At 44.0% G+C, this 22,769-nt stretch overlaps 2 protein-coding genes across 4 annotated transcripts in view; one reads left to right on the top strand and one right to left on the bottom strand.

Annotated features, from left to right (window-relative positions):
- CDH23 (cadherin related 23) overlaps window positions 1-22,769 on the bottom strand; it is a 1,628,602-nt gene that overhangs the window by 406,594 nt on the left and 1,199,239 nt on the right. The gene's annotated exons all lie outside the window — the stretch shown is intronic.
- Window positions 11,942-22,769, top strand: part of LOC309563553 (uncharacterized protein C10orf105) — a 59,784-nt gene continuing 48,956 nt past the window's right edge. The window contains exons 1-2 of one of the 2 annotated variants that reach the window (XM_082268015.1): window positions 11,942-11,960; window positions 12,148-12,241. The gene's annotated coding sequence lies outside the window, so the exon portion shown is untranslated. The other variant, XM_082268014.1, reaches the window with a different exon arrangement.

Genomic DNA, 22,769 nt, shown 5'->3' on the forward strand with positions numbered 1-22,769 from the left:
TGGTGAAGTAAATACTAACCAGTTCTAGACCGGAAGAATTTGCCCCCTTAATGACCAGGCCATTTTTTGCGATATGGCACTGCGTTATTTTAATGGACAATTGCGTAGTCTTGCGACACTATACTTAAATAAAATGAGTGTCCTTTTTCCCCCACAAATAGAGCTTTCTTTTGGTGGTATCTGATCACCTCTGCAATTTTTATTTTTTGCGCTATAAACAAAAAAAGAGCATCAATTCTGAAAAAAAAAAAAAACTATATTTTTCACTTTCTGCTATATAACATTTAAAAAAAATATTATTTTTCATCCTTTTTGGCCAATTTGTATTCTGCTACATATTTTTGGTAAAAAAAAAAAAAATCTCAATAAGCGGTTTTTGATTGATTTGTACAAAAGTTATCTACAAACTAGGGGAAATATTTAAATAATTTTTTTTTTTAACTAGTAATGGCGACAACCTGCGATTTTTAGTGGGACTGTGACATTGCGGCAGACAGATCGGACACCAAACTGACATTTTGAAATTTTTGGGAGGACCAGTGACATTACTGAAGTAATCAGTGCTAAAATATGCAGTTGCTGTAATAATGACATTGGCAGGGAAGGGGTTAACCTAGGGGTGATCAAAGGGTTAGATGTGAGCCTAGGGGGTGTTTACTAAATGTGGGGGGATGGGCTTGTGAAATGATCATAGAGACTTGTGATCCTATATAGAAGGATCACAGGCGCTTTGTGATCATTTCAGAGAGACCAACGGTCAGTTGTGTTTACAACAGCTGACCATCCTTCTCTCTCAGTGGGGAGTGATCGCCGTTGTCTGGCGGCAATCGGTGCCGCCGGTCCCGTGAATCGGTATCCCCGCTGCCTAGTGGGGGCGAGAGCACGTCGCCGGCAGCACACGCTCACCCCCAGGAGTGCTCCCGTGGATCGCCGTACAGGTACGGCCATTTGCACACCCGAGTCAGCCTACTGCAGTATATATGCGGCGGGCGGTCAGCAAGTGGTTAAAATACACATTTTTTGAGCAGCAAGTGTTGTAGAGCATAATGAAACAATGTAGGAACCACATTCATTCCCCCCCTTGATCAGCCTTTGGCTCATATCTTTCTGACTAATCGTGGCCAGGATACCCTCTTTGCACTGTCCAAATTTGGTTTCCCATCCCTCCTTGCGTACTTACTATTATTATTTTTTAGGAGGAACCTGTGTACCCCAGCCAGAATTCTGGCATACACAGCCCGTGCACGCAGGGTTGACACTGCCATTGTTTTCCCCTTGATCTCCCCAAATACCCATTGTTAAATGGCTCTCATACTTAGCAAATTGGCCAGCGGGATCTCACTGTCAGTGCCATCCCCCATCGGACGCCCGTATTTTTATTGCATTTATGTTCACCATTGCATTATATTGTTTGCCACACCTACTGGGTTACTTTCACTATTATCATTTTTATTGTGTTCATCACATCACATGGGTTACTGTATTACTCATTGTAAGCACCACATACCTCTGCACTTCCCTGTCTGAACCACAAATGTAACCTGTATTGATCAATCTTCAATCAGAATAAAATACACTTTATTTTGTTCATCATCGTCCTGTGGTTTCATTCTGTCCATCCCTCAAAGGCTCTCTTTCTTGTCTGCTGGTCTGTCCCAGTACACTTTGTATGCCCAGAATGTTACTCACCTTCCCTGCGATCCCCCGCCATCCTTTCCGGCGTCCTCACACCCTCTCCCTGCTCTGTGCACAGCTGATTGTCGGCACTTGCCTTTCGGTTCCCTTCCCTGCGAGCGTTGCGATGCAGGGGGGTGGAACCTGCGGCAAATTAAAAAGTGTAAATACACAAATGACGTGATACAAAGCTGTAATCCTTACTTGAAGAACTGAGTGATCGCGATTCGTAGGAAAATTCGTCATCAGGTACGGAAAGTGACGACAGCGACGATTCTGATGTCTCTTTCTGGCACATGATGACGAATTTTCCCACGAATCGCTATCGCTCAGTTCTTCAAGTAACTCCGTTTCGCTGTCGCTGTTTTCCAGTTTGTCTAAAAGCGCTTTTGCGCAAAAAGAACACTTTTTGGATGCCATGGTTGTTCTCTATTTTCCAGACACAAAGAACTGGAAAAGCACAGGCAGGGCACTGGAAAAGTCACCAGGTGAAATCCTGTGGTGAAATGGCATGATACAGTGTAATCCGTTAGGATCACAGCTTTGTATCATGTCATTTAGTGTATTTACATTTTTTAAATTGCCGCTGGTTCCACCCCCCCTGCATCGCACTACTCGCAGGGAAGGGGACCGGGAAGACAGGTGTCGGCATTGGCTGAGCACACAGTGGGAGGACGGCGGGGGATCGCAGGGGAAGGTGAGTTTTAAAATGTAAAACAACAGATTTCCATGCAAAAGAATGTACCGCTTTTAGCACAGAAATCCTGACATAATCAGATCGCCAGGAGAGATAAGGTATGTGTAAATAAATAAATGAATGAGTAAATAAATAAAGTTCTGTGCAAATGTGCAATATTGATAATAAATCCACCTTGTGCATACAAAGTAAATAAATGGTATCCTTATTTCACATGAAAATGACTTTCAATTCCAACTGGATAAATAAAGTGCTGTGAAAATGTGCAATATTAATATAAAATCCACCTTGTGCATACAAAGTAAATCAATAGTATCCTTGTTTCACATGAATATAACTTCCAATCAATACAATGTATAATCCTACTGATAATATCCAACTACAGTTAGTGATGACATGATGAAATAAATCCTTCAAATAAAAAACAACATACTGAATCAACAGTGTCCGTGATTGAAGAGTTAATAACCCTGATCATATATTTGAAAAACAGATTCCAATCACCCCAGTGCTTGTGGTAAATAAAGTTCTGTTGGAGATTTCCAAAAGTATAGTTCAATGTGTCACCTCCATGACTGGGGGTATTGCCCAATGTATAGGCTGCCCGAGCCTTAACCAACCACCCCCACATACCTTCCCTGTATCCCAATAAATGACCACACACCACATTTTGTATGGTTTAAAATGGCCAAAGCAGCCTATTTATTAACAAAACATAAATAATAAATAACCACATTTTTATTATTAACCATGTTTAAATATATACCATACAAAACCAGCCTGACAAGAAACTAACTGCTCTTACAATAGGTCTACAGATTTTTGAAGGCACCCTTAAATGACCAACCGGCTGTATCTGTCACCACCTTAGTGTCACCATAGGCCCCCAGACGCAAATTACACCGACTCGGGGACAAACATTTGTAACTCCTCCAACCGATACAGCCAGCTTCCAACCTTGAGTATTAAAACCACCACTTATTAGGGCAGGTACACCCATACCAAAGATGGGCCCAGACCCTCGCTCTCCAAAGAGCATACCCATCCCCTGCCTTCAAAAACCCAGCGACCTCTGCCTGCTGCCCTGACAACAACGTACCCCCAGAAAGTAACACCACTAACCCATGCCAGCCCATAACAACAAAACAGAACCCATAGGGCGGGAGGGAGGGAGATTCTAACCCTGCGCTGTCCCTTCTGGAATGAAGCTACAATCAATAACTCCCCCAGAAGACCCCCTGAGACCACACCCTACCCCACCCTGACCTCCACCAATAAGGTAAATCCTGTATTTACTTAAAACCTTACCCAACTTAACCCTTTGCTCCGTGGCCTGTATGTCCAAACCCCAGTCATGAAGGCCTTCTGCCTAGGCTGCGCCTCAGCTCCTGGCCTATTACTCACTTGTGACCCCCCTATGAGTGGGTATCTCATCTTAAGATGTGTGACCTTGCGGCTAAGCTCGGTCAGATAGAGCCTCAAGCAATCCCTATGGGTACTGGATGGCTTCTCCCCCTGGATGTGTCCCCCTGATGAAGACACGTAGTCCCTTGTATCGACACGTGTAGGGGAGTGAACGGAGTATGCGGCTGTGAGAGGAACACTGTCAGAATTTACGAGTAGCTGATGGGGATTATCTGCCTACTTGTTTCATTATATGATAATATGATACATTGCTTGTACAGTGTGGTGCGCTGCAGGCACCCAGTGAATGTAAGTGCAATACATATGTTTTTAATAAATAGTGATTTTAGAAAACAATACTTGCACTATGGAATGTATTTCTCCATACATGTGAGTCACTCAAGTGTGATACGGACCCGCTGGGAGCTTACACAGTGAAGGAGAGAAGCCATCCAGTACCTATAGGGATTGTTTGAGGCTCTACCTGACCGAGCTTAGCCGCAAGGTCACACACCTTAAGGTGAAATACCCACTCATAGGGGGGTCACAAGTGTGCAGGTGGCACATTGAACTATACTTTTGGAAATCTCCCCCAGAACTTTATTTACCACATAAGCACTGGTGATTGGGATCTGTTTCTCAAATATTTAATCTTGGATAATAATAACTCCTCAATCACGGACACTGTTGATTCAGTATGTTGTTTTTTATTTGAAGGACTTATTTCATCATGTCATCACTAACTGTAGTTGGATATTATCAGTAGGATTATACATTGTATTGATTGGAAGTTATTTACATGTGAAACAAGGATACCATTTATTTACTTTGTATGCACAAGGTGGATTTATTATCAATATTGCACATTTGGACATCACTTTATTTATTTACCCATTCATTTATTTATTTACTCAAACCTTAATTGTTTACATTATCTTGCAGTTTGTGAACTCCAAGGTTCACATTTGCGCAGCACCTGTCTAAAATGTCCCAAGTAAGTATATGTATGCATGTGAGCTATACTGTAAGCTCCTTGAGGGCAGGAACTGATGTGAATGTACAATATATGTAAAGTGTTGAGTACATTAAGGCCCCGTTCACACTGGGGTGATTCGACTTCCCGGGACGACCTCACAGGTCACGGCGCGCAGCTCGCACCGCGACCTCGGAGCGGCTGGCACGGACTTCATAACATTGAAGTCAATGCAGGTCGCTCCAGGTCGCCCCAAAGAAGCTCCGGACCCTTTTTCTAAGTCGGAGCGACTTGTGTCGCTCCTATTAGAACGGGTCCACAGCTTCTCTATGCCAGGCGACCTACGGCGACCTGTCAGGCAACCAGGTCGCCTGACAGGTCGCCCCAGTGTGAACGGGGTCTAATTGTGATAAATAAATATTTTTAATAAAAAAAAATAAAAAATATGAATAAATGCCCTTTGTGTGGATCTTTACAACTAAGGACTGCCACCCTCACCACCAAGCATCTTCGCTACATCACTTTGTGAAAGCTTCCAAAACCTCACTGTCCTACAGGCTTTTATTTATTACAAGTTGACTAAAGCTCTGAATATTTCACTAAAATGTTAGAACTTGCTGAAATCTTCTCTCTGGCTCTGCAACTCTACAGCACCTACTGTTGCCTATCCAAAAAAAAATTGTGAGAATTTTAGCCACCTTCAACTAACTTTCCTTAGCAAAAACAGTCAAGCCAACCTATCACCAACAGTTTATCAAAGCCATCGAATTATCTACACCTTTGGTTGAGATTTTGATTAAAAGATGGTTGACAGGATTTGAAACTGCCTCAAAAAGGGGCCTAGTGTATGGTCAAGCTTAGGGTACCTATAAACATGGGCTGATGATCATCCACCACTCTCCAATGAAAATATTAGCTTGACAAATTTATTCCACATAATATATCTAAGGCCAATATTGTTTCCTTGTTGGTTTTGGATAGTCCTGGACCCTGAGGCATAACAGAATGTGAGGGGAATTTTCCAAGGTGAGTGTTCATTTGGGCAACCCAATTGCATTCACCATTTCCTGTCCCTTTCCATCTTGGTGACAATGGTCATCACCACCAATAGAAAGGGTGAGTCTACCTATACGCAGGCAGTAATAAAAACCTGGCAGGGGTTTCAAAACTCCAAAAATGCTTTTGATTTAGATATACTGTGATAAAGCACTCTGCAGCCTCTGCTGAGAGCTTGCACCTGCGCAAAACACGGTCTTCTATGGCATTGTTTTTCAACCGCTGGGCATCAGTCTACGTCCTGACAGGCAGCGGCTTAATAGCTGTCACTACTAAATTTACTATTGTTGAAAAACACTGTTTTTCTAAGTTTTTCAGAGCCAGTGTTTTTGTGCTCCTGCACCAACCGCTGTCCCCTACTGCAGGACTGCATCTTGACAGCTCCTGCTGTCATAGCCTCTGCAGAGTCTCTCCCACTGGCTCTGTGCACAGTCTCTCTAACCTACTCTTTGTTTACCTTTGGTGCCTGCCTGGTAGGTGGGCAGCACCTACTTTACAAGCTACAGAGCAGGGTGCTGCTTGAGAGGAGCTACATAATACACTATACTACCAAAAGTATTGCCTCTACACGCACATCAACTTTAATGGCATTCCATTCTTAGTCTGTAGGGTTTAATATTGAGTTGGCAAATCCTTTGCAGCTATAACAGCTTCAACTCTTCTGGGAAGGCTGTCCACAAGGTTAAGGAGCGTGTCTATGGAAATGTCTGACGCTTTTTCCAGAAGCACATTTGTGAGGTCAGGCACTGATGTTGGAGAGATGCTTTGGCTCGCAGTCTCCGCTCTAATTTATCCGAAAGGTGTTCTATTGGGTTGAGGTCAGGACTTTGTGCAGGCCAGTCAAGTAACTCCACCCCAAACTCGCTCATTCATGTCTTTATGGACCTTATTTGTGCACTGGTGTGCAGTGATGTTGGGACAGTAAAGAGCCATCCCCAAACTGTTCCCACTAAGTTGGGAGCATGAAATTGTCCAAAATGTCTTGGTATGCTGACTCCTTAAGAGTTCCCTTCCCTGGAAGTAATGGGCCAAGCCCAACCTCTGAAAAACAATCCCACTCCATAATCCCCCCTCCACCAAATTATTTGGACCAGTGCACAAAGAAAGGTCAATAAAGACATGGATGAGCGAGTTTGGGGTGGAAGAACTTGACTGGCCTGCATAGAGTCCTGACTTCAAACCGATAGAACACCTTTGGGATGAATTAGAGCACAGACTGCAAGCCAGGCCTTCTCTCCAACATCAGTGCCTGACCTCACAAATGAGCTTCTGGAAGAATGGTCAAACATTCCCATAGACACACTCCTAAACCTTCTGTACAGCCTTCCTAGAAGAGTTGAAGCTGTTATATCTGCAAAGGATGGGCCAACTCAATATTGAACCCTACGGACTAAGACTGGGATGCCATTAAAGTTCATGTGCGTGTAAAGGCAGGCGTACCAATACTTTTGGTAATATAGTGTATGTGAGTGGAACACTGCCCCTTCTCACAGCAGCAGCCTGCACAGAAGCAGAACAGAAGCAGCAGCTAGCAAGTTATAAAGCGATAAATCACTGAAAGGAGGAGGGAGGGTTCTTGCTCAGAGTTCAATCAGTGCTGGTGTGGAGGTTTGGATTACTGGAGAAAGGTAATGCAAGGTGCTGCTCAGGGGTGAATGAACAACTGAAAAGAAGTGGGTCTGGAATGTGAATTACAAGTTGCTAAGTTGCTAAGCATTACACTTACGGTGCTGTTGTGGGAATTGGGGAGATATGTGATAGCCTGATTATCTCATTTAAAAATAATTACTGGTAAAATATGCTGTTGCTTCACATTAAATGCAGCTCTGTTGTGATTTTAGCCCATGTCACACTTACAATCTGTCACTACCAGTGACAGGATTTCTAGGCTAGATCAAGAGACAAATTAAGCCATAAGAATACATAAAAATAATTCCCTTTTTTTGCACTGTGATATGTTTATTCAATAGGTATATATATATATATATTTTTTTTTTTTTCACTTTTCAGGCATAGAAGCTTTTAGATTTTTTTTTTAATGTTGGGACATGGAAGCTTTTTGAATTCATTTACTTGGTTTGAAAAAGATTAAGAACCACTGCTCTATGGGTGATGGGGCACCTTTGTCAACGGAATTTAAAGAGAATATGGGTACCAGATTACGGATGTAAAACTGTGACATCATTTTACTACTAACAAAACAGCAATGTGAGTGTAGCACCCTTGTCATAAGCAGGGTTGCTAGTAAATTTAGTTGTACTAGGTGGTAGCTATCCTGGCTGATTTATAGTCTTGTGGTCATTGGATTTCCCTCCTAATCCTGGTTTGGCTGTAATTATCCTTTCTGTCAGTAGGTGGCACTGTTGCCTTTGACATTAGAGTGATAAATTGCAGTCATTCAGGTTATGAATATGTATGTTTCTCCCAGCCAATCACACTGGTAGTGGAGCATGCTGGGAGAGGCTATTTATTTGGAGGAAGTCAGGTGATCTGTCTCTTACCACCCAGACACCTGTCTGGGGTGGGTGTTTGAGTAATTGCCGATGCTGAGTAGGCCTGAAGCCTGAGGCCTCACCATGTGCTCGGGGCTCTGCAAGGGAGAGCCTGTACAATGCTTGGAAGAGTGAAGGAAGGATGGAGACCTGAGATGAAGTACCAGAGGTGACTCTGCCACATAATGGAGAGCCTGGGAAAAAAAAGTCAAATGTCCATATCTAGATGCTTGCTTTGAGTTTGAAACTCCAACTATTGGGTTTTGTTCACACCATACGTGCATAAAAACTGATGGAAAAAACTTTGGACATGGAGTGAACAGGGCCTTAAAGTGATGTTAAAGTCTTGTTTTTTTTTTCGATTAAAAATAACAAACATGTCATACTTACCTGCTTTTTGCAGGGGGTTGCACAGAGCAGCCCAGATCCTCCTCTTCTCAGCTCCCTTGTCAGCACTTCTGGCCCGTGGCTTGGCCCTGCCTCCTCTCTCCCCATTGGCACCTCATTGGCTCACTGACTTTGATTGACAGCAGTGGGAGCCAAAGGCATCCGCTGCTATCTCAGACAATGAGGAGGGAGAGTCCTGTACAGCCCAGGCTCTCATGCACATCGCTGGATCTAGATGGGGCTCAGGTAAGTATTGATTTAACATCTTTTTTATTAATTTTACTTTGAACACAAAGAAAAAAGGAAACATGACATTACAAAACAAATTACATCAACATACACATAACCATATATCTGGTGTTCCCAGAACATATATTTCTACACAACTTTTCGACTGCCCAGTTATCTTAAAACCCCTCATAGTTTTTTTTATCAATTTTCCCAAAACCAACTCCCCCTGTTATCCAAAAAAAAAAAAAAAAAAACACTGCCCTAAAAACCTTAAGATTGTGCACTATATATCTATTAGTGATTAAATTAAGGGGTGTATCTCAGGATAACTGACTAAGTTGTCTACCCGAGTCTGTAGGAACCAGGGAGAAAAAAGAGCAATATTTAATCCCCCGTTTTTCACCTAAGTAACCACCTCCACAAAAGGATCCTGTCCTCTGAGAGGGGTTCTAATTACCTATATAACTCATATATATTAAAGACCATTTCAACTCCAGCCAACCTTCCCAAGTCCCATAGAATCTCACTCCAGAATCATTTTGCAAGCTTATTAAGTCTTCCATAGGCCTAGGTCTATCCACTTCCCTAAACCATTCCTGTATTGTCGGTATTTTTTTTTTGTTTCCAATATTTCGGGATCAGTATTTTCACTGTGTTTAACAGGTATGGAATAATGGTGACCCTGTATTTTCTCCTTGATTCAACTGTAGCATGGAACAAACATTGCCAAGAAACACAGGTAAATATTAGGGGGGCTGAGGGGGACTGCTGAACACATTTTTTTTATTTTTTAACAATGCATAGAATGCAATACCATAAAAAAAACCTTCTGCCTTTAGAATCACTTCTTCTCTAGGGCATAGCCCATTGGGACAACATTACCCACTGGCAAGGTCAAAGTGGCAATAAACTGTGACAATTATCCTTACACAGGGCAGGTGGGCCATCAACTCTTCCGTAGCTGGTTCAGGGTCTGCCCCATCACCCTATACCTTGGTAGCCAATCACTTTAGAGCTACTTAATTTTGTTGCTTATAATCACACTGACTTATAAAACAACGTTCCCATCAGTCAAGGCTTCCTTTCCCTATGGGATCAAGGGGTCTTCATTGGTGAAAAAGCACATGTGAACCTGTCCAGTCATTTTTTACATGCTTTCTGGCCGCATCAGAGGGTTTGTAGCAGAGATGTGTTCTTTTAAAAAAAACAGAAGGAAGAGGCACCTCTGAGTATAGACTGTTAAGTGGTTTATTGAAAGAATAAAGAGTAAAACTCACATAGTGGTATGTTAAGCTTGAGGAAGGAGCACGCATTGTAACATACCACCTACTGCGCATGCTCCAAAATGTGTGCCGGACTAATGATGTCAGAGGTTAATGCTGCGTTCCAACCCCCATTCCAAGCTGTTTCCCTTTCCACAAGGATTGCAGGCCAGATTCAGCTTGACCAGGCAGCGACACACAGCTCCAGCATGGCCACCACAGCCCCTACAACTCTAAACGTCCCCTTGGTAATGGGAATACCCGAAAAGACACTTCTACTCCCCCCCTCTTGAAAGCTATCCCTGCTCCACTGGACTTCTCTTGTGGCTGTAGCCATATTGACATATAAACTGACTATCTATATATATTTAATCTCAGCCCCATCTGTGGATGTCTATGTATTAGTGCCAAACTACCCATGTTCTAATTGTTGAGATGTGTTCTTTGCTTGCATTCTGCAGAAAGGTGTCCCTCTTTTACATCTCAGACAGTTGGGAGGTATGCAACTAGCATTTGTTTAATGTGAGATCAACCACAGAACCCTTCATGTTTCTCATGTGACAGATTTTCTTTAATCAGTGAAATAAATTCCCAAGTTGATTTCACCTGTGACAGCAGAAATGATGCAAAATGTGTGCACACTGATGCTTGAGCGTGATTTGATAGATAATCAGCTGCAAATATTTTGGTTAACAATTGGTATGAATCATCTGTGCTATTTGCATGTTACAAACACATATATACAAATACCATATTGGTGTAAACACCTGCTTCAACACAGTTCTGTTGCACTTCCAGCACATGAGTGGACATCAGTGGCCAATGATGCTTGTGCGTGATTTAATAGGTAATCAGCTGTAAAGCCCCGTACACACGAGTAGAAATTCGGCCGGGAAATTTCGTCCGACGACCGATCTGACGATTTTCGGCTTGTTAGTATGGTGCTTCCGACAACCGACTCCGACTTTTCAGCCAAACAAATCTGGTGTGCAGGCTATATAATTTTTGTCGACCGTCAAAACACGTCCGATTTTCGTCTCATTAGTACAGATTTCGCTGGGGAAAAATCTTATGAGGAAGACTGGGCATGCTCAGAGATGAAAGAACACAAAGAAAGCAATCCAACACATGACATCACTTCTGAAGTAGAATTCTGTCGTGCGGGAAAATTCATGTGCAGTCTAGAGCACATTCCAACCAACAGACACTACTCTGTACAAAAGATGGACGACCGGTTGGCGGAAATTCGTTGTGTGTGTACGAGGCTTTAATCTTTTGGTTAACAATTGGTATGAATCATCTGTGCTATTTGCATATTACAAACACATATAATGATACCATATTGGTGTAAACACCTGCTTTAACACAGCTCTGTTGCACTTCCAGCACATGCATTAAGTTGGCATCCTTGCAAATTACTTATTAATAACTTCCTCGGTGCTTATATTATGTATTTCATCAGCAACAGTGAGAAAGGCAAAGAAGAGCGTGTTAAAAGTGGAAATGTTAAATTAAACACTCATGGAAGGAAATCTGCTCCAAGGGAGGAATATAAAGAGATTCTTTATACAAACCTTCAAAACATCCCTCCCCCCCCCCCCTTCCTTTTTAAGCCCATCTCAACTTCAGAGCAACCTGAAGGCTGGCATTCAGAGAACAAAATCCTGCTACCAGACTGTACCATGTAAACATCCCACAGGGGGAAAGGAGTTGCTTGGGAGACAGACTTCAAGTTTATAGAGGAATACATTTAACAATGAAGACATTAAGACATTAACTGGATTGTAACAGTGTTGAAAGTGTGGCAATGGTAATAAAGTCTGTTGTTTATCCCTGACTCAAAGACGCACAAGTACTGAAACAGAATTAGTAACTTGCTTTCCAAAACTTCTTGCTTTCTCTCCTTTGTCTGCATCACCCACTCCCCTCTCCTCCCTCATGCTGCCTCTATCTTTCCATCCTCCCCCAAAGCAAAGGGCACCGGACTTGGAAAAAACAGGCAACCAGCTGAGAAAACCAAAAGCATGAGAGGACTGCGGACTGGATGAGAAAATCTTATAGTCAGGTAAACTTTTTCATTTCAGAAATTGTTGTGGATTGTCTTTTTTTTAACGGTGCTGCTGGAACCATTCTGGTTCAATCTGTTTCAATTCTGGATCAACCTGCTATAGGTATGCTATAAAAGAAATGCCAACACAACAAAAGACATAGTCATTGCTGCCTTTCCTGTTTCAAGTCTCTAAATACGGGCGATGTCAGATGGAATTTTGACAGCACAGCAACTACATCTTCACCAGTTATACAATAATCTTTTACAGGAGGTTTTGGATAGGAATCATATCCCTATTCTCTTGGGCTTCAAGCAAATCATTGCTTTATTCGTGCAATAATTGAGATGTTGGATGAAAGGTTTCATGTAGTATATCTGGTTCATCTTGCCCTCCCCAGCAACATATACTTACATTCTTTCACTCCCTCACTACTCCATTCAGTCACAAGGAGTGAAGGAAAATCCTGTGTGGGCTAAAAGAGTCACAGCACACCAAGGGTTATGGATGTACATGTGACTGCTGTGACTGGTCAAGCACTGTCAGATGGAGGCACAACCTGTCCTTCCATACCCGTTGATTGGCCAAGCGCTGTTAAATGGAGTGAATCACATGCTTCTTTATACCCGTTATTTGGTTTAGCACTGCTAGATGGAGTGGGTCACATGCTCCTCCATACTCGCAGTGCTGTATCTTGGCCTAGGCCAACAAGGCCCAGGCCTAGGGCAGCACTTTGCAGGGGGGCAGCAAAAAAGCTGATGGGACTGCACTGATATGCTGCCCTGATGGGCACTGATATGTTGCACTGATGGGTGCTAATAGACTGCACTGATGGCCACTGATGAGGCAGGACTGATAAGCTGCACTGATAGGGCTGCACTGATGGGCACTGATATGATGCACTAAGAGGCTGCACTGGTGGCCACTGATGGGGCTGTACTGATGGCCACTGATGAGGCTGCACTGATGGGCAGTAATGAGGCTGCACTGATGGGCAGTAATGAGGCTGACCTGATGAGCACTGATAAGGCTGCACTGATGGGCACTGATGAGGCTGCACTGATGGGCACTGATAGACTGTGGTTGTGGTCTGTGGTTTACAGATGACAGGGCGGGTCATAAACAAGATAGGGTGTGGCCTTTACAGGAAGGGGTGAGTCATATTTAAATTAGGGTGCCCAAGTTTATTCAGGCCTAGGGCAGCACAAAACCTAAATACACCACTGCATACTCGTTGATTGGCCCAGCACTGTTAGATGGACTGAATCACATGCTCTTCCATACCTGTTGACTCGCCCAGTGCTGCTAGATGGAGTGAGCCATATGTTCTTCCATACCTCCATAATATGTACTTCCTTCAGCTTCCAGCACTGAACAGAGCAGTGGGGGAGTGAAGGAAATATAAACATGCAATGGAGGGGAGGGGGATTATGAATTTGCAGGGCAGGTCTGCTTTTAGTTATGCCTTTTATTTAGAATTAGTAGCAGATATTTTAAAAGTATCTGTATACTTTGTACTTCTTAGAACAAGTGTATATAACAAGAGTGTATATAACAGGTCAAGTGTGATCCTGCCTTTGAGGACTTTAAAGCAAGGGTCCTATAAAAATAACAGAAAGGAGAATTGCTGGTATCGTACAGAGTAGCAATTTGATTGTTCCATGCATTTTCTTATGAACAAGAAACTATGCTATAATAGTGTAGCAGTTTTCCAGGCCTTGTGCCTGATCTGGGTCTGCCATTGTTACCGGTGACACCTCCAACACTTTTGAGTGATGAACCCAGTTGTGAGAGCTGAGACAATGACCATTCCGGCATCTTTGGTTTGTTTTGTTTTATTGTATTTAGGGGATGGGAGAAGGGAATCAGTGGGATACTCCTCTGGTTCAACTAGGTACACTTTGGGACAAAATGCCTGTTAGCGCTGCTTTGATGCCAGCTGAATGCCGACCAGCGCTTCCTGACGCTTAAAGATACTGTAGTACTGAAACTGTGCTGGAACCTCGACTTTAACTCAGAAGATCCAGGACTGTAGAACACTTGACTCCTGACACTGCTTTAGCTCAAAAGTCCCTGAACAGCTCCCTCCAGCCCTGCACTGGCTGAGGTAGGTCCGGGTAGATACTTGTGCTGCTGCAACTCTTAACCTTGTACACTTCCCACTGTACACTGACTCTTCAGGGCCCAAACTGCAAGTGCCCCCTTTAACACTTCAGGGCCTTCTACGTAGGTACCCTGTCTAATACTTCAGGGTCATCTGACTAGGTAACCCCTATAATACTTCATGGTCCTCTGACCAGGCACCCTCTTTAACAACTAGCTGACTCCTGGATCCCTAGAACCTTCTCCAGGGTGGTCCCCTCTGACACTATGCAGACCCCCAGGGGCAGTCCACAGTACTCACGACCTTTGCAGGCTTTCCTGAAACTTGACCCCTCTCTCTCTCCGCTGGTTCTCAGCACAACGGATCCCCTCTGCAGCTCAGTTTCAAACTCTTTGGATTCCCAGGCCGCCACCCCGGGACACCAGCTTCCTCTGACAGAAGGAGAGACAGCCGTACTCTCCCTCCCGGGACTCTACTTCCCGCCAAAGACGCTGCATCATGTGCTCCGTTCAAACTTATACCCACCCCCAGAATCCTCTGAGGCAGAATCTGCCTTCTGGGGTAGATACAAGCCTGACTGAGCCACTGATTGGGTTTCCTCCACTTCCCTATGAGAATCATCTCACAGAGCAAGTGGGGAGACTCCCTTCTCAGTAACCTCACCTGGGAGACATGACAGTCCAGCTGAAATCACGGCCCTGCTGTTAAGCAGCCAAGGCCCACTATACTTTACCTAGCACCTACCTGAAGGGTGCTTCAATAGCTTATCACACCAGACATATTGTCATGTTTTTTGTTACATTTTAAATACATGAAAACTGCACAGTCATATAAAAAAGTCTTGGGGTTAATTTATCAAAACTGGAGCAGTTGTGCATGGCAACCAATCAGCTTTCTTATTCAGCTTGTTCAGTTGAACTTTGAAAATGAAAGATAAAAGCTCATTGGCTGCCATGCACAGCTGCTCCAGATTCTGGCTGCTCCAATTTGATAAATTTCCCTCATTGTATTCTATAGGACCAATTTACATCAAAACATTGCAAATGGGTTTTCATTCTGTATTACATGCTACTATTCAGTATTGAGATACTTAAAAAAAGAAAAAGCCCCACCAAAGCTTTAGGTAGGCAGGGGTGTAATCATCAGCTCTGTTAGCCAATCAAGGAAGGAACACGTAGGAAACCTGTAAATGACTGTACATAGGGTATGTACAGTTGGAGAGAGGACATATTGTAGAAGTTCTTCCAACCACCCTCTTAGGGTTTGTTTGCATGATTGAATGTCCTTTCTCATACAAGTCAAAAAAAAAAAAAAAAAGCAGCTTAAAGCATTTTAGAACCAATGTAAAGTAGCTTGAAGCAACTCTCACACTAATCAAAAACAAGTCAAAAGCAGATAAAAGCAATACAAATCGAAGTCAAAGCAACACAAAAGCATATTGCGTCCTTGTTAGGATGACAATGTTATCCCACCTATTATAAGTTCAGGGCAGCATTGTCAGCCTTATGTAAGTGTTACGGTTGGAGTCAGGCTCTGAGGCCAGTAGCTATAGCAGTAGAGAGGCTCCTACCAACCAGCTAGATAAGTGCATCAGCAGGGCACCTGGTGGATGACGCAGGCTCACCTGCGGTGCGGAGTCTAAGCATTGTTTTGCTGCGTGTTAGTACCAGGTTGCAGTCCTTAAAGCGGAGTTCCACCTAAAAGTGGAACTTCCGCTTTAGGGAGTCCTGACCCCCCGACATGCCACATTTGGCATGTCATTTTTTGGGGGGGGGAGCGGGTACCTAGTTTTGACAGGTAACCGCTCCCACTTCCGCTCGGAGCGCCGCGGCGCCCTGATCGGAAGTTCTCCTCTCCCCCTCCCTCCCTGCAATCTTCTGGGACACGTCAGAGGTCCCAGAAGATTGCCGGCCAATCACGGCGCGCAGCGCGACTCGCGCATGCGCAGTGGGTACCCGGCTGTGAAGCTGCAAACTGTAACAGCCGGGTGCCCACAGCAGTGATGCCGGCGCCGAGGGAGAGGATCGAGGCTTCCGGCGGCCGCATCGCTGGACCGTTGGACAGGTGAGTAAATGGCTGGAACTCCGCTTTAAGGTCTCCCCACCAGGAGGTGAGCAAGCCTGGGTCCAGTAGAAGATATAGTCAGTAAACAAGCCAAAGGTCAGTAACAAGTGGTCACAGGTTTGGATTAAGCAAAAGCATAGCTGAGGAACAAGCCAAAAGTCAGTAACGAACAGTTACAGAGATAGATGGCAGTGGGAGTGACAAAAGCATGCAAAGGCATGGCTTAAATAGGAAGCTCATGGGAGGAGCAAGAAGCTCTAGGATTAGAAGAAAAAAAGGCACATGGAAGTATTGTCTAATGGATCAGACAGGGTGCTGTCCAGAATCTCCAGTGGCTCAGTAAGAAGAGACATTGCCAGACAAAGCAGAGGTTGTAGGTTCAAACTCAGGTCAAGTGAGTTGTACTTAGATAGAAAGGTGTTCTATTGGGTTGAGGTCAGACCAGTCAAGTTCCTTCACCCAAAGCTTGCTCATCCATATCTTTATGGACCTTGCTTTGTGCACCGGTCAAAATCATTTGGTGGAGGGGAGATTATGGTGTGGGGTTGTTTTCCAGGCATTGCGCTTGGCCCCTTGGGGTTCTGGTAAAGACAACTCTTAGAGTGTAAGCATACCAAGACATTTTGGACAATTTTCTGCTCCCAACTTTGTGGGAACAGTTTGGGGATGACCCTTCCTGTTCCAACATGACTGCCCACCAGTGCACAAAGCAAGGTCATAAAGACATGGATGAGGGAGTTTCAACCCGATAGAACACCTTTGAGATTTAGAGTGAAGACTGCGCGCCAGGCCTTCTCTCCAACACCAGTACCTGACCTCATAAATATGCTTCGGGAAGAATGGTCAAACATTCCCATAGACACACTCCTAAACCTTGTGAACAGCTTTCCCAGAGGAATTGAAGCAGTTATAGCTGCAAAGGGTGGGCCAACTCAATAGTGAACCCTACAGACTAGGACTGGTATGCCAATAAAGTTCATATGCGTGTAAAGACAGGCGTTCCAATACGTTTGACAATATAGTGTACCTTTTTTTTTTTTTTCCAGTAGATACACTTGATTTTAGCAACCCAATAGGACAGTAGTGAGGACATTAGTATGGGGAGAAGAAGCACGGATTTCTTTCATCATTTACCATTTAGGGATCATGAACCATAGCCCTGATCACAGGCTTACCATTGCTTGCTATGGAGGACTCTCCTCACTCAGCCTTTCAGACTCACAATCACAGACACTCCATACCCCGAACGTGAGGCCTTCAACATTTAAATGCTCTTTTGCATTCAGCCTGTCCACCCGCCGCATATTCTCATTATAAATAACGCAAATCTGCAGGGCACACGCTGGTAAATCTAGGCAGGCAACTGCCCAGAATCGCCGTTTTTTTTTAAATGCTGCTGACAGTTATGCTAAATTACAACAACAAATGTATGCATAATAAGAAATCTTGTAGAAAATAATGGATTTTACTGTGAAGTAGGTATACATAAAAAAGACGCTTCCAGGGATTTCTGTTGTAACTGGGAAGCAGGGACAGTCCATAACTATGGAATTATAAGTATTTGGTAGAAAGAAATAAACTGTCTCAATAGCAAACCTACAAAGAGATTTATAAATGAATGCTACTTCCCATCAATCACTCACGAGGATAAAAGGCTCCAGCCTTGTCTGTGATTCTGTGTTTACGCTCAGTTTGAAGCGAAGTCTGCGTAGACTTTAAAGAGGAGATAGCTATCAAAATACTTCATAGTTTATGCTGGTCAGGTAGTGATCACTCCCTGCTGATGCCAACATGACTTGACAGTTATTTGTATGAGCTACGGCATTCTGGCTAAGATTCTACCATCCCTACAGATAACAGTAGCCATAGGTGTGCATCCCAAATGTATTAAAACATGGATGGTGTTAGTAGGGTAGTGGATGGTGTCAGTAGAGCATTGGACTTGTTAGTAGGGCAAAGGCTGGTGTCAGTAGGGCAGTGGACTTGTCAGTAGGGCAAAGGTTGGTGTCAGTGGGGCAGTGGACTTGTCAGCAGGGCAAAGGTTGGTGTCAGTAGGGCAAAGGTTGGTGTCAGTGGGGCAGTGGACTTGTCAGTAGGGCAAAGGTTGGTGTCAGTAGGGCAGTGGATTTGTCAGTAGGGCAAAGGTTGGTGTCAGTGGGGCAGTGGACTTGTCAGTAGGGCAAAGGTTGGTGTCAGTAGGGCAGTGGACTTGTCAGTAGGGCAAAGGTTGGTGTCAGTAGGGCAGTAGACTTGTCAGTAGGGCAAAGGTTGGTGTCAGTAGTGCATTGGACTTGTCAGTAGGGCAAAGGTTGGTGTCAGTAGGGCAAAGGTTGGTGTCAGTAGGGCAGTGGACTTGTCAGTAGGGCAAAGGTTGGTGTCATTAGGGCAGCGGACTTGTCAGTAGAGCAAAGGTTGGTGTCAGTAGGGCAGTGGACTTGTCAGTAGGGCAAAGGTTGGGGTCAGTAGGGCAAAGGTTGGTGTCAGTAGGGCAGTGAATGAGGTCAGTCGTTTTTTTATTATTTTTTACATTCTTTTTAGGAACCCGGTTGGGGGGGCTTTGGTGAAATATTAGCAGGGGATAATTGCTTCTTCTTGCCTGTCAGCATTTGTTTACACTGAGCTGCACATGCACAGTTCAGCATACATGCACATGCCCATGCACACCCTGAACACCCCCTGCGCATGCCTATGACAGTAGCCAAAAGCAAACAGCACAATATGTATGCCGATTGGGAACAATTCACACAAGAATGAACAGCTGCCAGACCGCTTTACCTCTCAGGCAGCTGTCCATTCCTGACTTTGGTAGGGGGCAGTCTGGTGTTCGATTCGGAGCTTCACACAAAAAAGTGTACTTTTGTATGCTTCAAATAAGGTTTTTAGAGCAAAAAGCACTGCTGTACAGTGCTATTTTATTCCATATAGTGCTGCAATTATATTGCAGCATGGTGCAGCGCAGCTCCGGGCTGCATTGCAGTGTAAATGGGAAACATTGAAAACAATTGCTATTCTTATAAAAACAACCAAAACTGAAAGCTCTGTTAAAAAAACAAAAAAAAAAAAAAACAACACTCTTCGCACCTGGAGGAGGAAGAGGTTTAACCTTTATATACAGAAAGGGTTCTATACAATAAGGGGCCCTTTCAAACCAGGTGCACTGGGACTGTGCTGGGCACCATTGCCCAGCACAGTCAGAATGCAACTTAAAGTGGGTGCACACCCTTACATATACCCAATGAAGTGACTGGCCTCAGGTGACACACAGAGACGAAACAAATCCTCTTACATAAGTTGTACCTGTTTATTTGCAGCCCTCTCCTCTCTACAGCCAGTAGAGCAAGTAGAGTCCAGAATTGATACATCTTGTCTGAACTACCAGAAAACAGGGAGCGGGGAGCTGAAGTTCCATTCTGCAAATCTTAATAAGAGCTGATTGGATGAAAGAAAACACACCCCTTCACACAGCACACAGGAACAGAGCAGAGGCTGTCAATCACAGGCTGTGTGCTGGTGGAAGCTTCCTCCGATCACCTTTTTTATCTCTTCGTATCAGGAAAACTTATCAGAAGTGACTCATGCAGATAGCCTTGAAATGAGGCAGCAGACAGAATTTACACTTAGTGCTCTGGATTGAGACAAGTACATACTATAGAAAGATATGCTTTGTTTATGTTTCATTCCTGAGGTTTAAACCACTTTAAGGCAAAAAGTGTTGCTTCCAATGAAGCCAGTTCACATCATTGCACTAGGGTGGTGTGTGCTGAAAAAAAGTACAACATGCAGTATTTTTTTCTGCGCAGCATTGTGCGACTTAATCCAACACACCGCGCCTCACTTCAGCCAATAGACCATAATAAAATGTCACTTGTGACATTATAATACATTTTTAATAAAAATAAATAAATTAAACAGTGTGATGCGCCAGGATCACCACATCAGCGCTGTATCCTTCCAGCGCACACTAGCAGGAGTGTATTCAGGGTGTATTTTCTTTTGGAGATCAGGAAAGATTTCATTAGGATCTTTGTACAGTCTTCTAGGTCAACTGAAGGTAAAGTGGAATTAAACTTAGAAATTGAAAAAAAGGCCCTATTGGTCTCTTCTGTCATAATTGCTTCTTCTTGCCTGTCAGCATTTGTGTACACTGAGCTGCACATGCACTTTCAGCATACATTTACAACACAGCTCTGTGCTGAGACTCTGACTCCTGTAAGCATGCATGGGAGTGATGTTATCTTGGCCTGGCCAATTAAACCACCAAAAGGTTTGAACCCTAAAGTAATGCAAGGAGATGATGTAAGCATCCATGTCCAACAGGAGCACTGACAGTGCAGTGCTGATGGAGATCACTTCCAAGGTAAAACTGCCATAATGTGCTAACATGCTGTGGCTAAAAGCTCCTTAGGGCTCATTTTTTAAAATTTCTGCTTTAAGGTTCTGAGGATGCAAGCTTTTTTCTTGGTTTAACATGATAGATGGGAAAAGGATTTATAATTTTTTCAGCCTAACCATGTAACTACTTTAACTCTAATGATCCTCTTCAAAATTGCTATTTATCGGAATAGGTTAAAGTGGTTCTAAAAATCAGACATCAGAAAAAAGCATATCCCTATAGTGTGTACTTGTGTCAATCCAGAGAACTGTGTCATTTTGGTCTGCTACTTTGTTCCTTTGCTATCTGCCTGAGTCATGTACAAGTTTTCCTGACACCAAGAGAAAAAAGGGAGGGATCTCCAGTGTACAGCCTGTGATTTACAGCCTCAGCTTCGTCCCTGTGTGCTGTGTGAAAAAGGGTGTGTCCCTTCTCTCCAATCAGCTCTCAGAGCTCTCCTCACTGAGCTCTGCAGTGTGTAATTTCATTTCTCTGCCCTCTGCTTTCTTACAACTCGGGCAAGCTTTATAAATTCTACACTTTGAGTTGATGTAGAGAAGAGAAGACTTTAGATAAACAGGTACAGATCATGTAGGAGGTTTTGTTTCATCTTGTGTATCATCTGAGGCTAATCACTTCGCTGGGTATATGGAATTTTTTAAAATAAAAACCAATAATTTTTTTTGTTGCAATTGATAAACAGTTCATATGCCAAATCCTTACATTGGGCTCGAATATGTGATGGCTTGTCCATGTGACGATACTGACCATTAGAATCCATCTGGTCTGTCCTGGCAGCGCAGGATGGCGAACAGAAAGAGTGGTCAGAACAGGGCTGCTGTTAGAATCATGGGGCCCTATTGTGAGCCTCCCTTCCCTCGCCCTTCCTTCTCTCTATCTTTCTCTCTAACATCCTTTCCTCTTGTTCTTTCCTTCAGCCTCCCTCCCCCCGCTTTCCTTTCCAACCCCTCCCCTCCCACCATGATTCTCCCCCTCTCCTTCTCAAGCCACAGACCCGACCCCCACCCCGGGCTGAAACAATTACCTCCGTTGCTCCCCTCTGTGGGTTTCTTCAGAATTGCCCACCCCAAGACCCCTACACACATTTGGTGGTTGCCCCCCATGCCCGGATACAGTGTGTTCCCCCTTGGGGGTGTCTGGATACGGGAGTGCCACCGCTGCCCTTGAATGTGCCTTATCCGTTATACACCCCACCACAGTAGAGGTCAAAACGGTTTTTGACTGTACGTTCTCCCTACAGCCCTACACCAGAGTATGGGAATCAGGATTGTCCTCACCCTACTAAACTGTTTATACTACTTGATTTGTGATGATCTTGTACACTCCTGTACTCCATTGTATGACTATGTCGTGGTTTGTTCATCCACTCCTATATTATGTTCGTATTGTTCCTGTTTCTTTGTTCTTGCTACTCTTTGTAGCACCCAAGGTGATGTTCACTTGTTCTATGTTTCTATTTTATCTCAATAAAATGTTTTGACAAAAAAAAGAATCATGGGGCCCTATACAGCCCTCCTGATGGGGCCCCCCTAACCCTGCCTACACCCCACCTACTCCCGCCCCGCCGCCCCCCCCCCCGGGTTGCAGTGGAAAATCAGCAGTCACTTTATCTGCCCACACCTAAAAAAAATTGAAAAAATGTCCCTCCCCTGCTCCCAACTCCCTGACCCGTCTGTTAACCTGATAGGGCCCAGGGAAATGTAATTTAAGCCCTTGGTAAACAAGTAGGAGTGAGGGTGTAGACTAGTAAAATCCATTGATTAATTTAGGCAGAAATTAACAATAAAGCTGCCCTGGGCCCCCTGATTAGCTGATGGGGCCTGGGCCCAGTACAACAGGACTGGTTGTACTGCCTTATCAGCGGCCCTGGGTGGGGATTTCAAATCCCCGGAACGGTGGAGCAGTTTGTGGGAGCCCTTACATCTTAGGATCGCACAAGGTAAGTATAGTGGGGACCAGGGTGGGAGCTCAGTGTTAGGTCACC

Source organism: Pelophylax lessonae (genome assembly GCF_965119305.1).
Source record: "Pelophylax lessonae genome assembly, chromosome: 9".
NCBI lineage: Eukaryota > Metazoa > Chordata > Amphibia > Anura > Ranidae > Pelophylax > Pelophylax lessonae.